This window comes from Herpailurus yagouaroundi, unplaced genomic scaffold (genome assembly GCF_014898765.1).
Source record: "Herpailurus yagouaroundi ecotype Mexico unplaced genomic scaffold, PumYag 77, whole genome shotgun sequence".
Taxonomy (NCBI): Eukaryota; Metazoa; Chordata; class Mammalia; order Carnivora; family Felidae; genus Herpailurus; species Herpailurus yagouaroundi.
The window spans coordinates 11,978,970-12,002,891 of NW_024412388.1; the positions used below are offsets into that span (position 1 = coordinate 11,978,970).

At 42.4% G+C, this 23,922-nt stretch overlaps 1 protein-coding gene across 1 annotated transcript in view; it reads right to left on the minus strand.

Moving 5' to 3' along the window:
• Positions 1-15,404, minus strand: part of FBXO42 (F-box protein 42) — a 94,454-nt gene extending 79,050 nt beyond the window's left edge. Inside the window, exon 1 of the mRNA XM_040462386.1 lies at positions 15,202-15,404. The gene's annotated coding sequence lies outside the window, so the exon portion shown is untranslated. The remainder of the gene's footprint in view (positions 1-15,201) is intronic.
• Between the last annotated feature and the right edge of the window lie 8,518 nt (positions 15,405-23,922).

Here is a 23,922-nt window from a genome sequence, read left to right on the forward strand (position 1 = left end):
ACTCCTACTCTACTTTCTGTCCCTATGAATTTGACTGTTCTAGGTACCTCATATAGGAAGAATGGTATAGTATTTGTCCTTCTGTGTCTGCCTTATTTCAGTCTTCAGGCTTCATCTATGTTGTAGCATATGTCAGAATTTCATTCTTTTCTAGGGCTGAAGAATATTCATCATACGGAACACTGGCTGTAACACTGTATTTTAATATCCTGTTCATCTGTCAATGGACATTTGGGTTGTTTTCACCTTTTGGCTATTGTGCATATGCTACTGTGAGTATTGATGCACAAATACCTGTCTGAATTTCTACTTCAATCCTTCTAGATATAAACCTAGATGTGGAATTCCTAGATCATGTGGGAATTCTATGTTTACTTTTTTGAGGAACTGGTATCCACAGCTAGCATAACACTTTAAAGTCACCACTACCTGGGTCAAACCTCACTTTTTGTGTGCTTCTCCCACTCCAGCCTAGTCCTCTATTATTTGACAAACTAAATTTCCACAGAGCCTCTTCCTCCTGCCTCTGTGATCCCTTGTCCTTGATGCTCTCTGTCTGGGATACAATTTCATACATGCAAATCTGCCTATACTTCAAGGCTGGCTCAAGCACCACCCAGTCTAGAAAACCTTCCCTGATTGCTCCAACTAGAAGGGATCTTTTTCTGGATTCCCTTTATATTTCCTTCTTTTTACCAAATATGATAATCAGGTACACACCTTTCTCAGCAAGTATGGTTCTATATCTAATTATGTATGTACTGCCTTTAGTAACTAGCAGTAGTAGACAATGAATAAGTGAACATAACTGACAACTCAAAATTTCTTTTTATTCTTAAATTTTATTTAAATCCACGTTAGTTAACATAGAATGTAATATGTTACATTTCAGGAGTGGAATTTAGTGATTCATCACTTACATATAACATCCAGTGCTCATTCCAACAAGTGCCCTCCTTAATGCTCATCACCATTTAGCCCATACCCCACCCAACTCCCCTCCAGCAAACCTCAGTTTGTTCTCTGCATTTAAGTCTCTTATGCTTTGCCTCCTTCTCTTTTTTTTTTTTATCTTATTTTTCCTTCCTTTCCCTAATTCAAAATTTCCAATCAACTTGAGGGCTGTGAAGGAAAATTAAACCATACTTGTTAAAATCTTTTTTAAAATGTTACCTGCCAACATTTTAAATGCACATGCCAGGGATCCTTGGGTGGTTCAGTTGGTTAAGCATCCAACTCCTGATTTTGGGTCAGGTCATGATCTCACAGTTCCTGAGTTCAAGCCCTGCCTGGACCTATACAGCGACAGACAGCACTGATAGCACAGAGCCTGCTTGGGATTCTCTCTCTCTCCCTGCTTGCCCCTCCCATATGCACATGTGTGTGTGCTTGCTCATGCACAAGATCACTCTCTTAAATAAATAAATAAATAAATAAATAAATAAATAAATAAATAAATAAATATCTTCCAAATTTTCAGTAAATCCAACGTGGTTCCAATTTTAAATATAAAAATACAAATTTAAAAGTAGAATATTCTATAGCCTAACTTAAAAAAAAAAGACACCTAGGAGATTTTATAATATTCCTGCCAAAAATAAATATTAAAAAACTAGCTATTTTGTAATGTTTAGAATCAAAGTGCTAAATGGTTTACATATTACAACTGTGTATCTTTAAGTAGAGGACAGAAACAAATTCTGTATCAATGGGTGCTCTACAAAGACAACTGAACATCAAGGCTTAACGCTATAATTAAAATTGTTCTAAAACTGAAACTTGTCAGACTTTAAAATTGAGCAAAAGATGTGCTCGCTTCGGCAGCACATATACTAAAATTGAGCAAAAGAAGACAACAAAAGAATACATAAAGTATGGTCTCCTTTACATAAAGTTGACAAATAGGCAAAACTAAACTACTGTCTAGAGATACATATGCAGGTGATAAAACTATCGAGAAAAGCAAGGAAATTATCACAAAAGAAAGAATAGTGGTTACTTCTGCGGCACCTTAGCGTAGAACCCGCTTGAGATTCTCTCTCTCCCTTTACCCTCCCCTCCCCCATTCACACTCTCTCAAAATAGACTTTAAAAAAATAAACTTAAAAAAAAAAAGAATAGCGGTTACTTTCAAGAGAGATAAATGGATGTAATCAAGGGTGGGGTGCACTGGAGTGCCTCTGGTCTCTAGCAATATTCTATTTCTTGACTTGGTTGGTGGTTACATAGGTGTTCGCTTATAATTATTCTTTAAACACATATTTCATGCATTATTTGGAATGTCTCATAATGCTTAAAAATCTAGCTGAACCTAATCTTTAATACTATTTAATAATAGCATGTAAAGATTTCTGCAACTGAACTTTTATCCTGAACAGGTGCTCATATATTTCATCTGAAACAGTTTCAGGGGTGCTTGGCTGGCTCAGTCAGTGTAGCATGTGACTCTTGTTCTCGGGGTCATAAGTCTGAGTCCCACAAAAGAACAAAAACTTTAAAAATAATAAAACAAAATAGTTTCAGCTAATAGTGTACAGCAAAACCAAGCTGCCAAAGGCACAAAGAACCACCAAATCATTAGGAACTCAGACAAAAAGGAGGAAATCTCACTAGAAATCTCTTAAAGTTCCAGTGCTTCTCAAGTTGTAACATGGATCTCATTAAACTACAGACTTGGACCCAATAGGCCTGGGGTGCAACCTGACATACTTTTGCATTCTAACCCTGGTGATGCCAATGCTGCCAGCCCACTGACTCTGAGTATCAAGTTCTTGAGTAACCATTAAAATGTGGCCGGTGTCAGGGGCACCTGGGTGGCTCAGTCAATTAAGCGTCTGACTGTTGACTTCAGCTCAGGTCATCACCTCACTATTTGTGCGTTTGAGCCCCACATCAGGCTCTGGGCTGACACTGCAGCGCCTGCTTGGGATTCTCTCTCTCCCCCTCTCTTTGCCCCTAACCCCCCTCAAAAATAAATAAATAAACTGTAAAAAATTGTGGCTGGTGTCAAGATAATCAACGGAAAGGGAATCAACAGGTATTGAGAGTATGTGCCAGCTGCCTTACCCCAACTCTGCAAAGGGCATATGATCAGTCATGTTTTACAGATGAGGAAACAGGGCTCAGATAAATTACTTTGCCCATGATTACACAACTTTGTAAAAATAAGAATTTGAATCCAATTCTATGACTCCATTTTTTAAAAAAGAGGATAAATCAGGCTTTGAAAGTAATTTAAAATAATTCTCAAGGGGCGCCTGGGTGGCTCAGTCAGTCAAGCATCTGACTTTGGCTCAGGTCATGATCTCACGGTTAGTGAGTTCGAGCCCCGCGTCGGGCTCTGTGCTGTCAGCTTGGAGCCTGGAGCCTGCTTCACATTCTGTGTCTCCCTCTCTCTGCTCTTCCCCCACTCACACTCTGTCTCTCTCTCTCTCTCTCTCAAAAATAAATAAAATTTTATAAATAAATAAATAAATAAATAAATAAATAAAACTTAGCTAAATGTTCTCATTTATGGTTTTCCTGTGCCTTGCATACTTTGGTAAGCAATAGGTTTAAAATATGGCTAATAAGGGTGCCTGAGTGGCTCAGTTGGTTAAGCGTCCAACTTCAGCTCAGGTCATGATTTCATGGTTCATGGGTTCGAGCCCCTATGAGGCTCTCTGCTGTCAGCGCAAAGCCTGCTTTGGATCCTCTCTCTCCCTCTCTCTCTCTGCCCCACTCACCCCCCTCTCAAAAATAGACATTTTTAAATATTTTTAAAAATTAAAAAATGGCTAATAAAATTTCCAGAAAAATATAAAATACAGCAGGAGATCTTAGAGATCATAGAGCAATTGAACCCTTATTTTACCAGTGAGGAGAAACTGAGGTCAGAAAACATGCCACTTCCTAAGGGAACAAAACAGAACCTGTGTCTCAGTGCTCCTTCTAACACACCATGCCAAGATCTATTTTCAAAAGAGCAGCAGTAAAGCATTCCTTACTGATGTTTATCAAAGACTGACTAGAACAAATCCAGCACATCCACATAACAAAAATGCTGTGAAAATGATTAAGGATTACCTGCTCCGTTATGACAAGATCACTAAGACACAGCAAGAAAGGTGCTGAATAGTGGACATAATACGGCAACCTTTTGTGTAAGAAGGAGTAAAAAGAATATATGCAGATATTTGCTGATTCTTGCCCCCCCCCCAAAAAAAAACCTGAAAAGGCTAAACTAAGAACTAACAAAACTTAGGGGTAAGAGGACAGTCCAGGCCCCAACCATGTGGCACATCGTGGCAAGTCCTCCTCATGGTCCTGGCTCTGCAAGTGGCAGCATGCTTGAGGTGGTGACCCCTCCTCCATATTCTTCAAAAGTTCTGGTAACACCACCTACCCCTTAAGTTCCCCTGACTCTTGAGATAATACTTTCATCCTACAGCTAGGAATCTCTAAGCTACACCCGACTCTTTTTTTACTGTCTTGCATCACAAATTCTCCACATTAAATCTCCTCTATTTGAATACCCAGTACGTTTTCCATTCTCTTGACTGGATCTTGACAGAATGTTAAGGGCAAAAAGAATCACAAAGGAATCTTAAATTTGCCTCAGTAATTTCGTTAGAATATAGATACTATCTATCTTTTAATTTCTTAGGTCTATTGGAAGAGAAAGCAAATAAATGTGAACAGTACTTAAAAACCAAGATTTCCAGTTAAGGAGAGACAAATATAAAATCTAAAGAAAAAAAAACTGCAATACGTTCAAATTAAACTGAAAGTATCAATATGAAGTTCTCATTTCTAAAAAAAACAAAACAAAACACATTTTCCAAGTGGCCCATCCAAAGGACCCAGAAATAATGAAGACCCAGTCTCGATGAGCATCCCTAGCACTCAGATCTTGGGTTTCTAGTGGCATTCCCTATAAACGAAACTAGGCCTTCCTAGAAAAATGACTGATTTAGGTCAAGGACAGGAACAGTACAAGGTGAATCTGGGATATCTTGCTGTGACTGAAAACAATCCAAAGACCAGGGAGAGCATTAGCATCAAAAAGACTAATAATGGCGGCAACTAAGTGTGAAATAATGAATAAATAAAAATCCATGTAGTGGCGCCTGGGTGGCGCAGTCGGTTAAGCGTCCGACTTCAGCCAGGTCACGAGCTCGCGGTCCGTGAGTTCGAGCCCCGCGTCGGGCTCTGGGCTGATGGCTCAGAGCCTGGAGCCTGTTTCCGATTCTGTGTCTCCCTCTCTCTCTGCCCCTCGCCCGTTCATGCTCTGTCTCTCTCTGTCCCAAAAATAAAATAAACGTTGAAAAAAAAATTAAAAAAAAAATAAAAATCCATGTACCTACAGTGATGCAGAAAAAAGCAGAGAAACTTACTTGCCACCACTGGGGTGACCAATTGTTTACTAAGAAAATCTACAGTGAAAAGCAAAGAATTAAACACTCTATCTGATTAGGAGAGATTTTTAGTAGCTCATTCTCATTTGGTGGTTCCTTGTCAGCTAATAAGTGTGGAACCAAGGGTAATAATAATCATCCTGCTCCAACCTCCAATGAAACAACTGATTCAAACAAGGATCATTAATGGATGCTAAAACCAACAAGTGAAAGACAGCTGAGAAACAGTTTACTTACTACATTATGTTAAATTGCCACCCCATAGATTACCTGATCACTGTAAAGGGAAAGCTTTACAATACAAAGATCAAGATTTTCACATTAACCAAGTGATCAAATTTTGCATCATTATCATGGAAAAACATGACATCTAGTTTGATATGAGTATAGGGTATGACAAAGGATTGCAGATATAAATATAATCAAGCCTTTAGAGTTGTCTTAAAAGGGGATAAAGTAGTTAAATGACACAAGGAAACACTAAGACAAATCACAAATGTGGAAACGTCTATCAGAGAACCAGACTGGTATCTTCAAAAACCCAATGTCATTTAGGGAAAGAAAAGGGGAGAGGGGTGTCAGTGAGGGGTGGGCTGTTTCAGATTAAGAAGCAAAAACTCAGGGGCGCCTGGGTGGCGCAGTCGGTTAAGCGTCCGACTTCAGCCAGGTCACGATCTCGCGGTCCGTGAGTTCGAGCCCCGCGTCAGGCTCTGGGCTGATGGCTCAGAGCCTGGAGCCTGTTTCCGATTCTGTGTCTCCCTCTCTCTCTGCCCCTCCCCCGTTCATGCTCTGTCTCTCTGTCCCAAAAATAAATAAAAAACGTTGAAAAAAAATTAAAAAAAAAAAAAAAGAAGCAAAAACTCAGTAACAGCCAAATGCGATTTAGGAATCCTCATTGGTTCCTGGTTCCTACTTTAGTCCTCTGCAGTTGTGTTCTCTCTGTCCCCAAAACTGAACACTAAACATTCAGCCTTGTGTCTTCCAGCCTTCTGTATTACCCTTTTACGGAGGCCTTCTCTAAACCACCTAATCTTTTTAAAAATATAATGTATTGTCAAATTGGCTTCCATACAACACCCAGTGCTCATCCCAACAGGTGCCCTCCTCCCTGCCCATCACCCCCTTTCCCCTCTCCCCCACCCCCCAACCACCCTCGGTTTGTTCTCTGTATTTAAGAGTCTCTTATGGTTTGCCTCCCTCCCTCTGTTTGTAACTTTTTTTCCCCCTTCTCTTCACCCATGGTCTTTTGTTAACTTTCTCAAGATCCACATGAGTGGAAACATATGATGTCTGTCTTTCTCTGACTGACTTATTTCACTTAGCATAATACCCCCCAGTTCCAGCTATGTTGCTGCAAATGGCATGTTTTCATTTTTTCTCATTGCCAAGTAGTATTCCATTGTGTATATAAACCACAATTTCTTTATCCATTCATCAGTTGATGGACATTTAGGCTCTTTCCATAATTTGGCTATTGTTGAGAGTGCTGCTATAAACATTGGGGGACAAGTGCCCCTATGCATCAGCACTCCTGTATCCCTTGGGTAAATTCCTAGCAGTGCTATTGCTGGGTCATAGGGAACTTTTGTTTGTTTGTTTGTTTGTTTGTTTGTTTGTTTGTTTGTTTTTTAACGTTTATTTATTATTGAGCAACAGAGGGAGACAGAGCATGAGCATGGGAGGGGCTGAGAGATGTGGAGACACAGAATCCAAAGCAGGTTCCAGGCTCTGAGCTGTCAGCACAGATTTTGTTCACTCATTAATTGGTTTCTCCAATCTCAAAAGTAAGATCCAGAAAATTAAAGACCTTGCCTGTTTTGTATATTGTATCCCTACTACCTTGAACCATCCCTACTCCCTATCCCATTATAGCATTCAATGGCAAAAAGGCAAGAAAAATTCAACAGATACTTGGGATCACACAATATCTCAGAAAACTCATGAGGAACATAAATCTGTAAGAATCAAAAGTATATTCTAGGGGCGCCTGGGTGGCTCAGTCCGTTAAGCGTCTGACTTCGGCTCAGGTCATGATCTCGCGGTCTGTGACTTCGAGCCCCGCGTCAGGCTCTGTGCTGGCAGCGCAGAGCCTGGAGCCTGTTTCAGATTCTGTGTCTCCCTCTCTCTCTGACTCTCCCCCGTTCATGCTCTGTTTCAAAAATAAATAAACGTCAAAAAAAAAGAAATTTAAAAAAAAAAGTATATTCTAAATGAATATCTGAGTGCCTAATACATAAGCACTAAATGTGCCAACAGGGCACTAAAAATATTACATATGAATTACACTGTATGATATATCCCTTTTAAGCTATTTGGCAGAAATTAATTAGCACAATTTTCATCTTGGATATTAACTTTAACCTAATTGTGCAAGGACAAGTGGTTCAGTGGTATAGCATACAGGAGACACTATACAGAGCTGCAGACAGTAGTTAATGAAAAAGGAAAAAAAGAAGGCTCCCTACCTGGGAAGATGAATGTTCTTGTGCAAATGAGCATAATATACACAAGAGGCAAGGCAAGGTACAATGAAGGTCAGAGAGTTCAAAAGATACGTGGAGGAAAGAGGCAATGAGTTACCATGTTTTTTTTTTTTTTAAGATTTTTTTTAATGTTCATTTATTTATTTTTGAGAGATAGTGCAAGTGGGAAAGGGACAGAGAAAGACACACACACACACACACACACACACACACACACACACACACACACAGAATCCAAGGCGGGCTCCAGGCTCTGAGCTGTCAGCACAGAGCCCTACACAGGGCTTGAACTCGTGAACCACAAGATCATAACCTAAGCCAAAGTCAGATGCTTAATCAATTGAGCCACCCAGGAGCCCTAGCTATTTATTTTTTGTAACTTCTACAACCAACCTGGGGCTCGAACTCACAATCCCAAGATCAAGAGCCGCATGCTCCACCAACTGGGTCAGCCAGGCACCCCTCTCTGTCCCAGTTTCGATGTTCCATACAAACAGCATAATAGGGGTGCCTGGGTGGTTCAGTCGGTTGAGCATCCGACTCTTGATTTCAGCTTGGGTCATGATCTTGTGGTTGTGGGATCCAGCCTCCCAGACATGTGCGCATGCACACCGTGTGTGTGTGTGTGTGTGTGTGTGTGTGTGTGTGTCTCAAAATAAACATTAAAAAAAAAAAACAATATAATAACGTCTAAGATTTGGCTGTTTACTCTTTGCTAAGCAATGTGCTAAGATGATCACATACATTCCCACATTTAATTGTCCCACAACATAGGTATCAGTATCCTCATTTTATAGATGAAAAACAGAGAAGCTAAGGTCCATATCGAAGGAAAAAAGAACTATGAGCCTGAGTCGACCTAGGACCAGAGCCCAGGATCTTAGTTACTATGTTGAAATAAACGGTTATCAGGCCATCCTACAGAGCATACACAAACTATTAAATTACCTTTTTAAAAATTGTTATTATGGGGCGCCTGGGTGGTGCAGTCAGTTAAGCGTCCGACTTCAGCCAGGTCACGATCTTGCGGTCCATGAGTTCGAGCCCGCGTCAGGCTCTGGGCTGATGGCTCGGAGCCTGGAGCCTGTTTCCGATTCTGTGTCTCCCTCTCTCTCTGCCCCTCCCCTGTTCATGCTCGCTCTCTCTCTGTCCCAAAAATAAATTAAAAACTTTGAAAAAAAATTTAAAAAAAAAGTGTTATTGTGATAACACATACATAACATACATACACGCCATCTTAACTGTTTTTAGGACACCTGGGTGGCTCCGTCAGTTAAGTGTCTGACTTCGACTTAGGTTATGGTCTCATAGTTCGTGGGTTCAAGCCCCGCCTCGGGCTACGTGCTGACTGTGCAGACCCTGCTTGGGATTTTCTCTCTCCCTCTCTCTGCCCCTCTCCAATGAGTGTGTGTGCTCTCTCGCTCTCTCTCAAAATAAATAAACTTTAAAAAAAATCAATCTTTCTCCAAACAATGCACCAAGAGGTTCATTCTGGAAAAAAATTCCTGTTCCCAATTAGCAACATGAATCAAGCCTTTATTTTTTTTTTAACTTATTTATTTACTTAGAAAGAGTACACGGACCAGAGCAGCAAAGAGAGAGGGAGAGAGTGAGAATCCCAAGCAGGCTCTGCACCGTCAGCAGAGCTGACAACACAGGGCTCAAAGTCATGAGCTGTGAGATCATGATCTGAGCTGAAGTTGGACGCTTAACCAACTGAGCCACCCAGGAACCAGGCACCCTACATGAACCAAGCATTTAAAATGAGAATAACAAGGGATGCCTGGATGGCTCAGTCGGTTAAGTGTCTGACTTCGGCTCAGGTCATGATCTTGTGGTTTATGAGTTTGAGCCCCTTGTTTGGCTCTGCACTGACAGCTCAGAGCCTGGAGTCTGCTTCAGATTCAGTGTCTCCCTCTCTCTCTCTGCCCCTCCCTGACTCACACTCTGTCTCTCTCTCTCTCTCAAAAATAAACAAACATTGGGGCGCCTGGGTGGCTCAGTCGGTTAAGCCGACTTCGGCTCAGGTCACGATCTCGCGGTCCGTGAGTTCGAGCCCCGCGTCGGGCTCTGGGCTGATGGCTCAGAGCCTGGAGCCTGCTTCCGATTCTGTGTCTCCCTCTCTCTCCGCCCCTCCCCCGTTCATGCTCTGTCTCTCTCTGTCTCAAAAATAAATAAAAAACGTTAAAAAAATTAAAAAAAATAAACATTAAAAAAAATTTAAATAAAATGAGAATAACATGGGAAACACAAATTTGAGAATAATGTCATACCAATGAATTCCTTAAAATAGTTGAAATAAAAATATCCTAAATAGGGGCACCTGGCTGGCTCAGTTGGTAAAGCATGTGACACTTGATCTCAGGGTCATGAGTTCAAGCCCCACAATGGGCATAGAGCTTACTCAAAAATTAAAAAAAAATTTTTTTAAGTATCCTTGGGGCGTCTGAGTGACTTAGTCAGTTATGTGTCCAACTCTTGATCTCGACTCAGGTGATCAGACCAGTTTGTGGAATTGAGCCCCGAATCAGGTTCTGGGCTGATGGTGTGGAGCCTGCCTGAGATTCTCTCTCTCTCCCTCTCTGCCCCTCTCCTGCATTCTCTTTCTCTCAAAAATAAATAGAGCACCTGGTTGGCTAATCCAACCAACTCTAATCGAGAGTGTCCAACTCTCAATTTCAGCCTGGGTCATGATCTCATGGTTCGTGGCTTTGAGCCCCGCATCAGGCTTCACATTGATGGTGTGGAGCCTGCTTATGGTTCTTTCTCTCCCTCTCTCTACCCCTTCAGTGCTCTCGCTCTCTCTCTCTCAAAATAAATAAACTATAAAAATAAATAAACTTTTTAAAAAAGTATCCACAATATTGAATATTCTAAAGGAATGTTAATAGCTGAAATGTAAATCTTGTTTGCCTTTATTGAAATTAACTGAACTACCTCAAATTTATTTATTACTGGAAAATAAAATAAGTTACTGTCCAGAAAAGTAAAATTTTATGTAAAAACTTATGAGCAACCAATACTTTATATAATATCTATATATTTATCATAAGTAAACAAGCATCAAAGCACCACAAGATTACTTCCACTTTGGAAGTAAAACATAGTGACACTGGAAAAAATTAAATTAAAAACTTGGGAGAAGGGGCACTTGGGTGGCTCAGTTGGTTAAGCATCCAACTCTTGGTTTCAGCCCAGGTCATGATCTCACAGTTTTGTGGGCTCTGTGCTGACCATGTAGAGCCTGCATGGGATTCTCTCTTTTCTCCCTCTCTTTCTGCCCCTCCTCAATTTGTGCTGTCTCTGTCTCTCTCTAAATAATTTGTTTTTAATTTTAATAAAATAAATAAATAAATAAAAACTTGGGAGAAAACTTTACAAATTAAAAAATAGAAATTCCAGGGGCGGCTGGGTGGCTCAGTCGGTTGAGCGTCTGACTTTGGCTCAGGTCATGATCTCACGGGTCGTGGGTTTGAGCCCCGCATCGGGCTCTGTGTTGACAGTGCAGAGCCTGGAGCCCGCTTCGGATTCTGCGTCTCCCTCTCTCTCTGCCCCTCCCCTGCTCATGCTGTCTCTCTCCGTCTCTCAAAAAAATAAATAAATGTAAAAAAAATTTTTTTAAATAGAAATTCCATACAGAACAAATCAAAATTCAAAGCAAATTTGCCTTCTAATACATGCATGAGTAAGGAAGTGTAAAATTAAACTACAGGAATACCACTAAGTCATAATTTTATAAGACATTTAGAAGGTCACTAAAAACAATTTAGTTTCTTTTTCCAACACTTTTTTTTGGGGGGGGGGGGGCTTACAGTAAGCTATATGCCCAATGTGGGGCTTGAACTCACAACCCCCAAATCAAGAGTTGCATGCTCTTCCAAATGATCCAGCCAGGTGCCCCAATACTGGGCAAGTTTTTAAAAATATTTTATTTTTGTAAAGCAATCTCTACACCCAACATGGGGCTGGAACTCACAATCCCGAGATCAAGAATCCCATGCTCTACCAACTGAGCCAGCTAGGCACCCCTGGGCAACTTTTAAATGACTTGTCCATTGTCCTTGTACATGTAACAAACTCACAATTACAAAAAAAATAAGTGAACACATCACTTTCACTTTTCTGTCAACCACAGCATTAAAGCCCTCATTTTTAGTGTTGAGTGTTTACATGGTAACATGTAAACATGAGTGTTACCAAATTGTAAATATTCAATTAATACTGCACCAAAGATTCTACACATCCAAAAACTCAAAATTTTCGCAACATATGGGACAACATGCTTAATTAATTATAAAACTACCACAGTACTAAGATGAGGAACTGTATTGGGATGCAGAAACTCAGTATCACAGATTCTAAGCAATCTCAATCTACGTGAGTAGATTCTACAAAATAGCTTAGTATAGTTCTGGTTTAAATTATCAACTTCACCCAAAAAGGCAAAGGACTTTCTCACTTAATTTATTACTGGGAGAAGGGAGACAGTACCAATAACCACTTACAATCAAGATTCTAAGGGACTCACAACTAAACATTAACCAAACATGATCAAAGTAAATAAAATCATACAGTACTTCTTGTGCCAGTTTAGAAAACAAAAACAAAAACAGCACCACTCCAATGTTGTCACCATTCAGTAATCTGAGATATTTTAACTGCAGCTGCAATGTTTGTGTTTGCTGCCTGGTGTATGACTCACTCTCAGGTTCTCCCAAGACTCTGTTGGATTTTTGAGAATGCAGAAATCATACCTGGGGCATACTGTGTGGGAGGTGTCATGACACTGAATGAATAAAAGGGGGAAAGAACTCACAATAAAAAAAATTTTAAGGTCTCATAAAAAGCAAGTCACTCACAAAAGGCAGATTTTTCTGCAGCAACAGGAAAGAATGGGGAGTAATCCTGGTCCTGAGAAGCCTTCCTTGACTCCCTTGGTTGGATTTTGTGCACTTCTCACTTCTTACGCTACAATATACTTAACCAGTTTCCTTGTCCGGCTCCCCAACCAGACTATAGGCAACTTGAGATCAAAAGGTGTCTTATCTTAGAATCATTAGTGCCTACTTCCCAAAATGCCCAGCATATTTAGAGGGCCCTCGGTAGGGATTTTCATGAAACCGATCATCGAATAATCAATCTTACGTTTACCTTTTATTTCACAAAGAACTTTCACAAAACATCACCTCTTTTGACTCACGTAACAATCTTGGGAGTGGAAAAGGCATTAGTTAACCAGACAGCTTCTGGTTTTATAAAGAATTGTTAATGCACAGACTAAAACAACCCTAAAATCACAAAAGATAATCACGCATGTGTTCATCTTTGAAATACCTTCTCCTTGGGACCTCAATATTCTTGTAAAACCCAGAGGTTTTATTAGCATTTTCCGTGTCTGCTCTTCATAATAGGTAGGAATCACACACCACCCTGAATCGTACAGGAGAGTTTTAACTACATAAAGCAGCGTTACACAAAGGCTCTTAGAAATCAGACAGTAAAGAGCATCCTAAGCTATTTTTTTCCCCCTGATCCTATTCTTTTCGTGACTCTGGAAGGGTAAAGAATTGCAAAAGGCCAAACGCTGGAGAATGAATGATGTCATGGATGTCATGAAGTTGCATCAATACCTGGTGATGATTTAGCACAACAATGCAACACATTATGCCAAGATGCATAATGTCAAACGATCGGGATCTTTTACTGCATTAATTTCATGACTCTTCATTAGCAAATTGAAATGTAAAGTGGCTCTCAAATTTTCTATGATGAAGACGTTATCTGCTCACGTTTACGTCCTTATGGAAGGCACTAAGAAAATCTACAAATTTCTATGGGAAAGGCTTTAAGGAAAAAAAAAACAAAGAATTAGCTAATATTAAACCAAACAGTTGTCATTTTAACAGTTAAAAGCTTTTTGAAGTAAAGGAAACATCCGTGGTCGACGTAGATTAAGATTCATACTGGGTTTGTCAAAAGCAAACAGTTTACAGGGTATAAAATGACAACACACAATACAAAGGACACCCAATCAGATTAGACACATGAATATGCACAAAGTTAGGAATCTGACACAGAGAGTCACTACTCGCTGTAAAAGCTACAGGATGCATTTTATTTGTTTTTTTTTTCAGGATGCATGGTAAATGTTCAGTTCTAAATGGGGCATTTCCCCCTCTAATTTCCTTCTCCCTTTACCTATGATGTCATCATTTTAAACATAAGCAAAGCAAATTTAAGTTACAAAGGTAGTCGGTGTGTCCAAGCCCAAAGCCATCGCCTCAACAAACGCCCATATAGCACAATTCCAACTGATTCCATCATCCTTCAAGGAAGAGACCACAAGGCTTCAAACCGGCTTCCCAGCGTGAGATAAACGAAATCAGAATCTCCAAATTAGCAATTGCACAACAACAAAAACTTACTCTCAGAAAGGAATAACAGGCATAGCACAAGGCCCCTGCCAGCAAGCGCGAACTGGTAAGGTGTCTGAATCTTCACCCCGAGCAATCAGAATCCCACCATCGAAACTCCGAAGACTTCGGCAATTAAGAAAAGCAGCTTTTATTTTCCTAATAAAATTCGGGGAGATTTAACAGACAAAAGGCAACCGGCTACGCCAAATCCCAAAAATACAAAGGTTTCAAACAAACGAAGGCTTCACTAGCACCTAAGTGAGCCTGCAGAGACCACGAAGATCTCAGAACGGGCTGTTCTCCGCTTACAGACCCGTTCCCACCCTGCACCGTCCCCTTTGCACAATTCTCAGTCACAACGTGGATGGCTGTCTCAAGCAAGGAGACCCGCGGTTCCCACTTCGCCGGAGGAACCCTCGAAAAGCTAGGCGGTGAGACCGGCTGCTTGCGTCTAATTTTTCAAAGCCAGTTCTAAAATCTTTCCTTTGCAGCTTCAGCTTCAAAGACGCTGGCCCCCTCGCCGCAGCCCCAATTTTGGAAGGCACCGGGCTCCGGCTCCTCGGCGCAAGGCGTTACGGGATTCCGGGGCTGGGCGAAAGATTACCTGACACCCTTACAGCCATCCTTGCTCCGGTCAGATCCCCTTTCGTGGCCCCGGCGAGGGGACGTGTACCGCCCTGCTTGAGGAGAGGGGCCGGGTGGAAAGGGGCACTCCTCCTCCCTGCCCAACCCAGGGAGGCCGAGGATGACGACAGCAAGGCCCCCAGGCCAGCCAGCACCGACCCCCGCGCAGGATGCGCGTCCAGCGCGGGACCCGGGACGCCCCCTGCCCCCTGCGGGCCTGGGGCATAAAGGGCAGAAGGCGCCGGCTCCCCGCCGCGGCCCCAGGAGGGGGAGAGGCCTCACCTGGCCCAGCCCGCGCCACGCTCTCGGGTTCGCGCCGCTGGCGACGGCGATGAGGGAGCCGGGGACAGGGCCAGAGCAGAGGCGCTTCGCCTCAGGCCGCGCTTGCCGCACTCAAGCGCCTCACAGCTGGCGGGACCCCGAACCGCCCGGAGCCGCCATCTTCCTCCACTCAAACGCCGCCGCCGCCGCCGCTGCTGCTCTGGCCGGGAGAAGACAGCGCGGAATGCGCATGCGCCGGGGGCCGGCGCGGAGGAGGCGCTCGCACATACGTAAGCGCGGCGGCCCCGCGCGAGGCGGCCTGATGGTGCGGCCATGTTGGGAAGGGTTGCGGTCCTGGGCAGAGGTTCTCCAGGGGTTAGAACGCCGCCTGCGGGTGTGAAGCTGGAGTCAAGAAGGGTCGCGCTTCTGCGCCCGCCTTCTTTGGGTCCCTGGCACCGACCTCAGAGCTGCACCCACCCTCTCTGGCACTGCCTAGGGGCAACTGGGCAGTTTTCCCAGAGGCTTGGGACTGATAGACCCCTGGCCTGGAATTACCTCATTTGGACCCCCGGAGGCCTGATGAGAGCAAGGGAGGGCAGTGGTGAATGGAAGTACTCTTGGATGTCAACTGAAGAAGGGAAACAACGTGCCTTGATCGGGCAGTCGAGGTGTCCCTTAACGGAAGCAACCGCTGTGTGACTTGTTCCTACAGCTCCATTTATCAGATGAGGAAAACTGAGGTGCAGAGTCGTATGAGTATATTTTCTCAAGGCCACACATCTGAGGGGCAGGGTGAAGGTGGGGGAAGCAAGACAGAATAGGCATATATGATTCACAAGCTCCAATACTTTACGGTATCACTGTCACCAGGCGGCGGGGTCCAGCAAAGTACCCCTTCCAAGGGAGCAACCTGGTGTATAGGTGAGAATCTTCATGAACTCATGCGTGGTCTAAGGAAATGCCAGAGCCCAAGGGTTTCAGTCTACACCCCTTGTACCTGAGACTGGAGGAGTCTTAAGCTGCCAGCCCACCACTCTGGAATAAAGCGGGCCTTCTGGGACACCTCTTAGGACATAGGTCTGGGTCAGAACCCAAGTCCCCTCTCAAGTAGGGAGGGCAAGGTGCTACTGAGGAGATTTGGGTCAGCCTCAGAAGGCACTGGATCTGTGTTCCTCAAACTTGAATAATGCAGAAACCCCTGGGGATACACTCACCGAATCCCAGCATGAGAAACACCGATTTAAGAAACTCAAGTCTTGGGGCGCCTGGGTGGTGCAGTCGGTTAAGCATCTGACTCTTGATTTCGACTCAGAGCATGATCTTGCAGTTTGTGGGTTTGAGCCCCATGTCGGTGACTGCACTGACGGTGGAGAGTCTGATGGGGATTCTTGTTCTCCCTCTCTCTCTGCTCCTCCCCCGTTTGCTCTCCCTCTCTCTCTCTCAAAATAAGTAAGTAAACATTAAAAGGTTAAAAAAAAAAACCCTCAAGTCTTTCAGGTAGGAAACATGGAAATGTCACTGTGTAAGAGAAATTTGGCAATTGCAACTGGTAAAAGAAATCGTAAAATACTGTCATTAAAGAGCACGTGGATGGCTCAGTTAAGTCACTGACTTGATTTCGGCTCAGGTCAGGATCTCGCGGTTTATGAGTTCGAGCCCCCCCCATCGCGCTCTGCACTGACAGTGCTGAACCTGCTTGGGATTCTCTCTCTCTCCCTCTCTCTCTGCCCCTCCCCTGCTTGCTCCTTCTCAAAAATAAATAAGCATGTAATTAATATAATATAATATAATATAATATAATATAATATAATATAATATAATATATGTGATCTTGTCATTAAAAACCCAAGCATAAAAATTGCCATAGAGTTTGTGACTAATCCTACCACCCACCAAAGTACTCTATAGAGCTCAATGTTAGAAACACTGAGCTGGCTACTAACTCCTTCCTTTTAAAAATGCAGGTTCCAGGGCTGGCCTCAGACCCCACTTCAGACTTTTTCTAAAACTTTCTAGGGCTTCTGATGCCCGGATTGGTTTGGAACTGCTCGATCATGTTAGAACAGGTTAAAACATAGAACTACTCCACCCTGAGTCTCCTAGCTCAAAGACAACAGATACTGCTCTGTTTTGTTCACAGCTTTATTATCTAATACAGAGATTGGCATACAGTAGAGACTTGCTAAATATGTGTTGAATAAGTGAACACATTGGGAATTTGCCAACTGAGAGAGCATGCAGTCAGCAAATATTTAGTGAGTGCCTACTATATGCCAAACCATGTAATATGTATAGTAATATATTTTTATTTATTTTATTTAAATGTTTATTTATGTCGAGAAAGAGAGCATGCATGCACGTGTGCACATACAAGTGGGGAAGGGCAGAGGAAGAGGAAGAGAGAGAGAATTCCAAGTAGGTTCTGCCAGTGCAGAGCCTGACACAGGATTCAATCTCACAACCGTGAGATCGTGACCTGAGCCAAAATTGAGAGTCAGTCGCTTAACTGATTGAGCCATCCAGGTGCCCCTGGTAATATATTTTTAAAAATTTTTTTTTTTAATGTTTATTTATTTTTGAGACAGAGAGAGACAGAGCATGAATGGGGGAGGGGCAGAGAGAGAGGGAGACACAGAATCGGAAGCAGGCTCCAGGCTCTGAGCCATCATCCCAGAGCCTGACGCGGGGCTCGAACTCACAAACCGTGAGATCGTGACCTGAGCTGAAGTCGGACGCTCAACCGACTGAGCCACCCAGGCGCCCCTATATTTTTAAATATATTCGTGGAGGAACCCATGGAAGTCCCCTACGTTACTGGGAGAGACAGACAATAAGCAAGTAAATAAACCAACATGAAAGGATAAATTGCGATAAGAATGAAAGTATTATCATTAAAACAAAATTGTCAAAAATAATCACAGCTGATGTATATTGTTTGGTCTTATGAGTCAAACTGCTAAGTAGGGGCCATTTTGTGCTTATTTTGCAGCTGATGAAACTGAGGAGGGACGCCTGGCTGGCTCAGTCAGTGAAGCATGCAACGCTTGATCTTGGGGTTGTGAGTTCAAGCCCCACATTGAGTGCAGAGATTACTTAAAAATAAAATCTTTAGGGGCGCTGGGTGGCTCAGTCGGTTGAGCGTCCGACTTCAGCTCAGGTCATGATCTCGCGGTCCATGAGTTTGAGCCCCGCGTCGGGCTCTGGGCTGACAGCTCAGAGCCTGGAGCCTGTTTCAGATTCTGTGTCTCCCTCTCTCTGACCCTCCCCCATTCATGCTCTGTCTCTCTCTGTCTCAAAAATAAATAAACGTGAAAAAACATATTTTAAATAAAATCTTTAAAAAAAAAGAAAAGAAAAAAGAAGCTGAGGCATACAGAGATTAAGTAGCTGAACCCATGATCACAGGCAGAGGTCTGAACCCAGGTGGTTTTACGTCAAAGCCTTTGTTGTTGTTGTTGTTAATTTTGTTAATTATTTTTTCCAATTTTTTTGGAAACAACATTTACTATCCTATCCTTTTTAAGTGTAGCATTTGTTGGTATTAAGTGCATTCATATTGTGGAACCATCACCACCATCCATCTCCAGAACTTTTTTTTATTTTTAATTAAAAAAAATTTTTAATGTTTATTTATTTCTGAGACAGAGAGAGAGCATGAGTGGGGGAGGGGCAGAGAGAGAGAGGGAGACACAGAATCCGAAGCAGGCTCCAGGCTCCCAGCTGTCAGCACAGAGCCCGATGCAGGGCTCGAACTCACAGACTGCGAGATCATGACCTGAGCCAAAGGCGGACGCTCAACCGACTGAGTCACCCAGGCGCCCCTATTTTTAATTTAAAAAAAAATTTTTAATGTTTATTTATTTTTGAGAGAGACAGAGCATGAGCGGGGGATGGGCAGAGAGAGAGGGAGACACAGAATCTGAAACAAGCTCCAGGCTCTAAGCTGTCAGCATAGAGCCTGATGCAGGGCTTAAACCCACAAACGGAGAGATCATGACCTGAGCTCAACTGGCTGAGCCAACAAGGGTGCCTCCAGCACTTTTTTCTAAAGCTCAGTTTGACACACAACATTATGTTGGTTTCAGGTATATGATATAATGATTCAAAATGTGTATACATTGCAAAGCGATCACCACAATATATCTACTATGTGTTAGTGTTACCACAGAGTTGTTACATATTTTTAACTATATTCCCGATTGTACATTGTATCCCTGTGTCTTGTTTTATAACTAGAAGTCTGTACCTTGTGGTCCCCTTCTCCTATTTTGCCCACTCTCTGACCCATCCCTCCGGCAACCACCAGATTTTTCTCTGTATCTATCAATTTCTTTCTGTTCTGTTTTGTTTGTTCATTTGTTTTGTTTTTTAATTTTTCAAGTTTATTTAATTATTTTTAAGTCATCTCTACACCTAATGTGGGCTTGAACCCACAACCCAAGCAAGATCAAGTGTCCCGTGCTCCACTGACTGAGCCAGCTAGATGTCCCTGGTTTGTTTTTTAGATCCCACATGTAAGTGAAATGATACAAGGGTGCCTGGTTGGCTCAGTTGGTGAAACATCCAACTGTTGATTTCGGCTCGGGTCATGATCTCCCAGTTTGTGATTGAGCCCCAAGTCGGGCTCCGTGCTGACAGTGCAGATCCTGCTTGGTATTCTCGCTTTCTCTCTCTCGGTCCCTGTGTGTGTGTGTCTCTCTCTCCTCCCCTCTCCCACTTGCACACGCATGTGTGCGCTCCCTCAAAATAAAAAACTGAAATCACACGGTATTTGTCTTTCTCTGACTTAGTTCATTTAGCATAATAGCCTCTAGGTCCATCCATGTTGTCACAGATGGCAAAATTGAATTTTTTTTTTTTATGGCTGAGTAATATCCAATTGTACAAATATATCACACCTGTATCAGTTCATCTATCAATGGACACTTAGCTATTATAAATAATGCTTCAATGAACATAAGGATGCATGTATGTTTTTGAAGTAATGTTTTCGTTTTCTTTGGATAGATCCCCAGAAGTGGAATTGCTAGATGTTATGGTAGCTCTATTTTTGATTTTTTGAGAAACACCCATACTGTTTTCCACAGTGGCTGCACCCATTTACATTCCCTCCCATAGTGCACAAGGGCTCCATTTTTCTCCACTTCCTCACCAATACTTGGTATTTCTTTTCTTTTTCATAGCAGCCATTTTGACAAATGTGAGGTGGCGTCTGTGGTTTTGATTTGCATTTCCCTGATGATGAGTGGTGTTGAGCCTCAAAACCTTGGTTATTGAACCCTATACAATGTTGCTTCTGACAAACAGGAGGACAGAAGATTGAGGCCAGTTTATATATGGTCTGAAATATCAGCAGGAAAACTGGATATTAACTTCTATGTCATGGAGGTTTGGGGGTAGGGAGGCTATGTGATGAAAATAGTATTTTAGAATAATCTCTCTGCAGGGTGAAGGCCAATTGGGATATGATTGAATACAATGAGACAAGAGACGAGAGGGCTGGCTGTCGCCTCTCTAATAAGCGTAAAAGAAAAGTTTTCCTCCAGAGTTGATTCCAGTAATCAACTACTGAAATTAATTTCTCATGTATATACCCGTGTAGAGTAAGTAAGCTGTAAACATAGAGCAACATTCAAAGGGTGCAAAAGGACATACAAAAATTAAATCCATCGTACCAGTCCCCTAGCTACCTCTTTCCTCCACCAAAGCAACTACCGTTACAAATTCCTTGTATCTTTCCAGAGATGTACACGCCAACAAACACATACACATATAGGGGCTCCTGGTTGGCTCAGTGGGAAAAGCATATGTCTCTGGATCTCCAGGCTGTGAGTCCCACGTTTGGGGTAGAGATTACTTTAAAAAGCAAAACAAGCACACACATACAATATATAAATAAATAAACAAATAAATAAATAAAAATAGCAGCAAGCTATGCATGCTGCTCTTTACCTTGCTGCCTTTTTTAAATAATAATTTTAAAAGAATGCTTATTTATTTTTGAGAGAGAGAGAGACAGAGCATGAGCGGGAGAGGGGCAGAGAAAGAGGGAGACACAGAATCCGAAGCAAGCTCCAGGCTCCGAGCTGTCAGCACAGAGCCCCACACAGGGCTTGAACCCACGAACCATGAGATCATGACCTGAGCCAAAGTCAGACGCCCAACCGACTAAGTCACCCAGGTACCCCCCAATTTTTTTTAATGTTTATTTTTGAGACAGAGAGACAGAGTGCAAGCGGGGGAGGGGCAGAGAGAGAAGGAGGCACAGAATCCGAAGCAGGCTTCAGGCTCGGAGCTGTCAGCACAGAGCCTGACACGGGGCTCGAACCCACGGCCCATGCAATCATGACCTGAGCCGAAGTCGGACGCTTAACCGACTGAGCCACCCAGACATCCCAGATGCCCTGTACCATATATTTTTTATTTTTTTTAATTTGATTTTATATTTTTTAATTTTTTTAATGTTTATTTATTCTTGAGACAGAGACAGAGTGTGAATGGGGGAGGGGCAGAGAGAGGGAGACACAGAATCTGAAACAGGCTCCAGGCTCTGAGCTGTCAGCACAGAGCCCAATGCGGGGCTCGAACTCATGAACTGTGAGATCATGACCTGAGCTGAAGTCGGACGCTTAACTGACTGAGCCACCCAGGTGCCCCTCATATATTTTTAAAATAAATTCTCTAGAGGTGGACATTTGTCTCTACTGTTTTGTGAGTATAAACAAAGTAGCAAAGCATATCCTTGTACTTTTGTTATTTGCATATGAGCAAATGTATCCACAGGGAAATTTTCTAGAAATGCAACTGCTGGGTCAAAAGGCATGTAATGTACACTTTAAATATTGGTAAGATGTTTCTTTCTTTCTTTCTTTCTTTCTTTCTTTCTTTCTTTCTTTCGCTTGCTTTCCCATTTATTTCTTTTTTTTTTATTTTATTTATTTATTTATTTATTTTTTTAAATTTTTTTTTTCAACGTTTATTTATTTTTGGGACAGAGAGAGACAGAGCATGAACGGGGGAGGGGCAGAGAGAGAGAGAGGGAGACACAGAATCGGAAACAGGCTCCAGGCTCCGAGCCATCAGCCCAGAGCCCGACGCGGGGCTCGAACTCACAGACCGCGAGATCATGACCTGGCTGAAGTCGGACGCTTAACAGACTGCGCCACCCAGGCGCCCCCCATTTATTTCTTAACACAACTGTCTACCTAGCATCAGTTTGTGCATTAGATGGAAAGTTTCCTCACTATGGGCTTTGCTCTTAATTCCTATCACATATCAGAGTGTTTTATCTGATGTATCAAAGGTGCCTGCAGTTCTGAGTACAAGTCCCAAATGTGAATAGTGTATCAAATGTATTTCACAGGAAAGAGAAACTCATGTTTTAGGATATCTGCTAATATCTACATGTACCACTACTGCAACTTCTTGGACTTTCCCCCTGATCGAAGAAAATCACCACCACTTCCTCGATTTCAGAACTTATTTGGTCCCATCCCCTCATTTTACAGATGAGGAAGGGACTTGTCCAAGGTCACAAGGGGTCTATACCTAGGGCTGGTGTCCAGCCTTAATGGAACAAAAGCTATTTCCTTTGCAACATGCTCAAATGGTTTCCAAGGTCTCTATCTTTCTGCTCGCCTGGAAAATTCAGTCTCAGGAATGTCCAACTAATTCCTTTGTGAAGGTGCAATGGCAAATATAACAAAATTGTAAGAAACTATCTCCCTCTGCTGGTAACATTCTACAACTACAAAGCCTTAAAAAAAAAAAAAAAAGCACATCAGCTGCAATGATGAAAAATTAATCAAACCTCAAGAGTGAGACTTTGGTGAGGCCTGATAGACAATCTCATCCTCCTTGCTGTCCCCAAGGCCCAGTCAGGATAATTCACGTAAGAGAACAGTTCACAGAAGAATGTATTCAAAGTAAATATAGCTCCAGGGGTGTCTGCTGGCTCAGTCCATAGAGCATATAACACTAGATCTCCAGGTTGTAGGTTCAAGCCCCACGTTGGGTGGAGAGCTTACTTAAACATAAAAATCTTTAGGCGTGCCTGGGTGACTCTGTTGGTTAAGAATACGACTCTTGATATCGGCCCAGGTCATGATCTTGCAGCCTTGCCCTGAAGCGTGCCTCCCCCCACCCCCCCACCACCTCTCAAAATAAATAAATAAACTTAAAAAAAAATAAAATATTTTTTAAAAAACCCAACAATGTAAACATAACTCCAGAGAGTGAACAAGACAAAATGCTTTTTCTCTGACATTGGTCAGGCTGTTCATAATATTTTATTATATTTTATACATAGAGTTTGAATTGCTAATGGAATATCCAATGTGGAGATGCCAGTAAGAAGCCTAGATTAAGAATTGGTAACACCAGGTCAGGTCAGGGCTGGAAGTCAACTTTGGGAGTCTTTAGCATTCAGTAGGGAGTTTACATCATGAGCATCTATGTAAAAACCATGGACTGAGGACATACCCAGAGATTATCCATAGTTCAGAGACAGGAAGTCATGAAACCAGAATTAGTAAGCATGTCACTTTAACTTCTTAACACTCTTTAACTTCTAAATAAAAACTAGTAACATTTAACACATGATTGCAGTTTATATAATAATTATTAGGAATACAAATTGCAAAAATTCTTGGGGTACCTGGGTGGCTCAGTCGGTTGGGTGTCCAACTCTTGGTTTCAGCTCGGGTCATGATCTTGGTTTCGTGGGTTCGGGGGGGGGGGGGG